Source organism: Glossina fuscipes, unplaced genomic scaffold, assembly GCF_014805625.2.
Source record: "Glossina fuscipes isolate IAEA_lab_2018 unplaced genomic scaffold, Yale_Gfus_2 73, whole genome shotgun sequence".
NCBI classification, from domain to species: Eukaryota; Metazoa; Arthropoda; class Insecta; order Diptera; family Glossinidae; genus Glossina; species Glossina fuscipes.
Window position 1 is genome coordinate 1,209,256 of NW_023998436.1, and position 6,823 is coordinate 1,216,078.

General features: G+C 34.0%; 1 non-coding gene across 1 annotated transcript; it reads right to left on the reverse strand.

Moving 5' to 3' along the window:
* Positions 1 to 1,665: 1,665 nt before the first annotated feature.
* LOC119638163 lies at positions 1,666 to 1,790 on the reverse strand. Its single transcript, XR_005247387.1, has one exon. It is a non-coding gene; the product is annotated as a U5 spliceosomal RNA (small nuclear RNA).
* Positions 1,791 to 6,823: the final 5,033 nt, after the last annotated feature.

Genomic DNA, 6,823 nt, shown 5'->3' on the forward strand with positions numbered 1-6,823 from the left:
GGGTCAAAGCACGGTAGTGTATTAATTTTCATCAAAATATCTCGAAAATTGTGGCCAATAAATTGAACATAAAAAAAGAGACAGACGGACGGATAGACGGACAAACACGCGTAAATCAAATCAGAAATTATCTTATAAAAATCAACTAAAATATGTAACGACATTATAGTCGGGCAAGGGCGACTTTTCAATAACCTACACCACATTGTCTAACACAATGCTTATTTTTATTGTAGAATACAAAAATTATATCTTGTTTCTATATAAAGGCATATTTTCCAAATGGGTATTTATCGGGAAGCGGCGCCAAAACGCAACATACATAGGTCGAGATCCAAAATAATAGGCTGGAATGGTCCAAATTCAATTCAGTTAATTTTTTTTATATTAAATTAATTACTATTATGAGATAATTTTCTTCATGAAGCATAAAAAATTATACCTTTTTGTCGTGTAAACAAACTTCAGCTTTCGTTGTAAGAGGGAATTCAAAAATTGCCCCAGCCGCTCCGAACTTTCTATACCAATTTAGAATGCCGAAATACTACCCCCTTTTGCTGAGAAGTTTTGAAAATTGCAAACCTTTTCAGAATAGAGCGTTATATGAGGAGTGATCAAAAAAATGGAGTAACGTTTGTCCTTGAGTCAAAGCATGTCAGTGTAACAAATTTCATCAAAATATCTTAAAAATTGTGGCCCGTAAGTTGACCACAAAGTAAAGGCAGACGAACGGATAGACGGACAAACACGCTTAAATCAGATCAGCCGGCTTTCTTATAAAAATCAGGTAAAACACTATAGGGAGCCATGTATTGCCATTAAATACTTTACATAAACCACACAGTTATCCACATAACAACTTTTCTAAATAGGGCGTTATACGCAACATGCTTTGAAAAGTCATGACAATCGTCCCATTCTTTTACCTTGTTACATATACGAGCGATAGCGTCCTTATACAAATATTATCGCAATTTTTCTGCCGCTTTATACAAATATACACTCGTACTGTGAGGAGGTGTACTGAATTAACCAGTTAATCAGTTTAAAAATGGCATCGAAAAAATATTGTTACGACGAGTATACTCTATATAATGTGAAATTAAGGTTGTAATGAAATAACGTAACAAAGTGACATGCACACACATTCTAAAACACAATATTATGGCAAATACACATTTGTTATGACAAAATCTATGAGGAAATTCGACGAGGACGGATGGTTGCTTGGTTGGATCATGACATATATTTGTCATAACACAAAATTTTGTACTTTTTTCACATATATTAACTGGATTTCTTGACTTTCTAATTAAATTGTTTCAATCGACCTAACCTTCCAATCTAGCTATTGTTACTTGTAAAGGACGTGCCGTGCCATGCCATGTTTGCCCTAACTAAAAGTTCAAAAACAATTTATAAAGTCGATTTATTATATAAAAACATACCATAGTATATTCACACTAAAAAACAATTAATAAGGAGAAAACTTTCTACACAAAAAATAAAAGAAAACAAAGGCAAAATACAACAAAAAATGTCTATCTAGTGTCTAGTGCGCGCAAACAAACTGCAAACGTCAAAAACTGCCGTCGCTTTCACAAACAGCAAAGCCAATTTTGTTCCTCCTTAGTTCTAAAAACATTTCTTATTTATTTATTATGGGCTCAACCTAAAAGGTCGAGCCACGACAAAAAATTGCTTATAGACTCATTAGAGTGCTCCTCTCCACGGAAATCTTTAGTAAAAGGCGAAAGATTTATTCGACAACTGAAGAGAAGCCAGAGTGACTTGACTATGCAAAAGTATTATGCTTTATCTCATAAAATTTATAAACACAATGAGAATTATAAGAACATGAAAATTGTACGAAGCAATAATACAATAATTTTCGTATACGCCAGCACACAAGCAGAATGTTACGATTGTTATGTATACATGTATATGTAGCCAAAGAAAATGTATAAAATACGGGTAGGTTTTAACTCATACCTACTCTACGCTTTGCTAAAGCGAAACAGAAAAATCTCGACTAATTGCTCAAATGCTTTAATAAACAAACAAACAGTTCGCAGGCTATTCAGAACACAAACACATAGATAGGTAGAAATATTCAAAGAGAATTACTCTAAGATATTAGAAAACATAAACATCAAGCGAACTTACGAGACGAATACGTCGCCGTTGAAGCAGCTATACTTTTTATACCGTACACATCTTGTGGTACAGTATAAATTAAGTTAGTGCGGCCGTATGTAATACGCAGAAGGGCTTATCATAACCCGCATCGCCTATTATAGTAATCGATTCAGAATAATAATCTAAATTAATCTAAACCCTGTTTGTCTGTCTGTCCATCTGTCTGTCCGATGTCCGTGCATTTGTGTTCAAGCTACAGATCGTAATTTTTAAGATATCTCGTTGAAATTTGCTATAGTGACGTGTTTTGATCCAAGCACAAACGCTCTTGGAAATGGTTTGGATCGGTCCACTGTTTCGACGACTCCTCACATAGCGCCCTACTCTGAAAATTTGTTATATGGAAAAAAAATTAAATAGGTAAGTAGTAGTACCTGAGCATTCTAAATTAGTACGAAAACGTTTGGAGCGGCTGAGACCAATTTTTGAACCCGCTCTCTTATAACGATAAAAAGGTATAATTTTCATAGCTTCATGATGAAAATTATATTATAATAGTAATTTAACATAAAAAAATTAGGTGTACCAGATTTGGACCATTTCGATGTATTTTTTGGATCGTACCCCTAAAAAGGATTTTCACGGAAATTGATGCTTTGTAGAGCAGAAAAGTCTAAGTTTGAATATGAGAGATAATAGCAATTTCCTATCAAATATAATAATTTTGATAGACAATGTGGTTTAGGGTATTTAATGGTCGGCCTTGCCCGACAATAATATTCTCACTTGTGTTTTATGGAATATTATTATTATTATTATTTTTATTATTAATTTCGCACAGAGAAATAAATTCTAAGACTAAACTCTTAAAGACTATCGGCTTTTTTATTAAAAAACTCTACCGCACTTGAGATTCGAACCCACGACCATTGACTTGCTAGTCGAGATTCCTCGCCTTCGGGTACTCAGGCGGATTTTATAGAATAAAAATGGAAATTTATATCTTGCATCTGAAGCAGATATTTCTGAGTATGTTCAAGATAGCAATGAACAAACAGTTCGACGTATGGACTGACAAACACTTCTAGAACAGTTGAAATTTGATATTTATCAGCAATATGTATGCGGCTTATAAGTAACGAATATAAACCTAATTTTTTTTTTTTTGAAAACAAACGTCGTCTCAGGTTATATTCCGCCGTGGGCATATGCTTTTACTGATTTGGCTCTATTTCTATAGCAGCCAGGGTGCAAAGGTGTCCAATATTTCTGCCAAATGTGCTTCATTTTTGCGACCAAGAGAATGTTTAGAGACAGAGAAAGAGTCAGACAGACGAACATGCTTAAATCGAGTTGAAATTTGATACTGACCAAGAATATATACATTTTGTGGGATCTCTGAAGTTTCCTTGTGAATGTTGCAGACGTTTTGACGAAATAAATGCACCACTTATTCTCCGGTGATGGGTGCAGTTATAGTCCATAAAACTGTTACTGTGGTAAGCGATAAACGTAAGTTGGCCTCCAAGTATTATATATCGAGAAGAACTTGAGATAGACTCATCTTTTATTATGCCGATCGATCTAAACTTGCCCGTCTACATGTCCCCCTTCTTTTCTTATGTTCAATCTACAGGCCACAATAATGAATACTATTAAAAATGGTTCGGATCGGCGTTCTTATATATTAAGTTTATGCATCAGCGAGTGGTGTATGGTATGAAAAAGATCTTACTTTACCATGCGGTCTCCTCTGCTACTAGGCACCTCCTGTTCACCTTATTAAGGCTATACAGTGTTCTTAGTGTTGGCTGAATCTATAAGCTATCCTCAATAAAAATTATTATAATACTTCTAACTGCTCGCACAATATGAGATACCAGCTGTCATTAGCAATTGACCAGAAATTTATGAAAAATTTTATTAGAATTGTTGGTTTATCCGCTAGTTTATGACAATGATTATAGGTAACAATGTCCTCATAATTTATGCAAAGTGGAAATTATTATTATTTTTAGCCAAAGGGAAAATTACATTTTCTCTGCAATAATGTTTACGTTTACTTGAAACGTCGCAATGGTAAGGTTTTGAAAATTTAATACCAATATTATTATTAGTATTTACACTCATAGTCGTTTATGTAAACCCATAAAAATATTTACACACAATTTGCATATACCCGTACACATTCAATTTACATACAAGTTTAGACACGTGCTAATATACGAACTGAAGCGGAATTTGTCCGGAAAAAGTAAAATATATATATTTATATACATATATTTTCAGTTTACCGTAGCCAAGTAAGTATAAGTAAGAAAAAGTCAAAATGCATTTTGTGTAATAAGTATACGGAAATTGATAAATAAAAGTAAATTATTTATTGAAACTTAAAATGAACAAACATTTTTCATACCGCTTACAATACAAATACACTAACCGTGCACACATTCCTACATAAATTTTTTTCGCAAGGCCGAAAGAGTTATGCAGCCCTTAACTTCATTCGGCGACTTTTCTTTTATATCTGAAATTGCCTTAAAAGATCTTCTGGAAAGAGGCAGGTGAAGCTTTTTGGAAAATAAGTGAAAATTGAGGCGGACAGGTAGCAGATGAGTATCTTGCTTGTCTGATGACACCAAGCTGAGGTCATGCGACGACATATACGAAGTCATGTACGAAGTATAGATTAGTTGGTTATGAAGTGGGAAGTGAGTCAATCCAATACATTTTAAATAGAGTTTACTTGATATATAAAAACATTGTTTTCATCAACTATTGCCTAAAAATAATAAAAACGTTAAATTTTTTTCAAATAACGGTTTTCTTAAAATGAAACACTATATGCGACGTGATCGTGAAAATACTCTGCAAAAAGAAGTCAGCAACCCCAAAAGGTCATGACCTATAGGTCGCACAGCAAAAAACACTTGAACAAACCTCAGATCCATGGGCGGAATGATAGACTTACGCATCGGCTTAAGTACAAGGGAAATCTATCTAGATGTTTTCTGATTGTTTCACACACAAATGTATTAAGCCCCCTAGAAAACAAATTATGAAAAGTAGGAAAAAAAAAGTGAAGAATATATTACATATCAGATTTCGGCACAGAAGGTTGTTGACAAAAGCTAAGGTCTTCGAAAAGTAAATTACGTCTTCCAGCGCTGGTCTTATCTGGGATTAACTTTAAATGCTGGAGAGGCCACTGTATGGTAAAGTAGTTCTTAAATGAAAATGTCAGTTCACGGGACAAATTCACACCATATGTGAGAAATCTGCGACTGAGGCTTATTGCTCGCTCTTAAATACTTCTACTACGTTATGAGTGGTTGCAAACAGGACCAAATTGAATATATGCAATTCTAAGGTCATACCATGCATTTGATGGAAGCAAATTCGCGTACTTCATTATGAGTTGCTAAAATTTCCCGCAACAATCTCAGCCGATCTGTATCCAAAGCATTCAAAGAGAAAAAGCCGCAATAAATTGAGAGATGCGGTAAAGCAACTTTGTAGCTTGACAATGCTGGATGTCTTGCCGCAAAGTCCATCACGTTAAAATGGAAAGTTCGCTCCCACCCATCGTATTCTTCAGACATATGGCGCCTTCTGATCACTACTACTGTATTTTGCACTTTCGTTCTTATGAAGAAATCAAAAATTGAATCAATAGGTGGATCGCCTGAAAAGATAAAAAGCAAACAGTGGCCAGCGCTGGGCAATATTGTGATTGCTCAAGCGTAAATAGTTTTTTACAATGCGTGAAAACTTGAATGTCGAAGAAAAGTTGTACATGTATGAACATCTAGTACGACACCATAGGCTGACGGTAGACGATAAAAACGGACGGAAGTTGGATAAAAAATATAAAGAAAAAGGAAAAAAGGAAGGACAAGAGAAGAAGAAGAAGAACATAAGTGCAGGAAACTTTAGTAAGTCGACCTCACCGCAGTGCCAATACACAATAAAAGGAATTTCAAAAGTTACTTTGACAACTGAAAATTTCCTATAAACAGCGAAGTGGAAGCCACAGTCTAGCATAGTGAATGAGAAAGTCAATCATATTAGTCGAAATTTTACTAAGACACTTGATTTGTGCATCCAGGACAGGTAAAAAATCAACTTTTGTAAGAAAATTTACTTTCCATGCAACGTATGTTCTTTTTTTATATTAAACTTTGTTTAAATGACATGTAGTGTAACTTATACAATATATGTTTGTAAAATTTAAATATTTAATTTAAATTCATGAAAGTAGATTTCATAGAGAGAAGAGAAAAGCGCCAAAAGCGATTACTTAACAATATCAACAACAAGCTTTACAAGCAGACCAGCAAAATATTTACTTATAGAAACTCTACAACAAATAAACAAAGCATTTACCAAATGAATTTCAAAATATTTAAATTTTAAACTTCAATGTTTATATAAACAAATACGAATCCAAACTGTCGTTTACACATATATATTTATATGGTATAACAAAAAGGCATTTCCATTCATTGCGTCAGAAAAGAAAAAAAAAAGAAAACTGAAACAAAAGAATTACACTTGTTTTTATACCCCTACGCGAACGATGTAAGTGTGTTAGTTTTATCCTTGCCTTGGTAACTCAGCAGCATAACAAACTCCCTAAAGAATTTATATTGCCTATTGATGCCTCGGCCCCTTCTACCGGGTT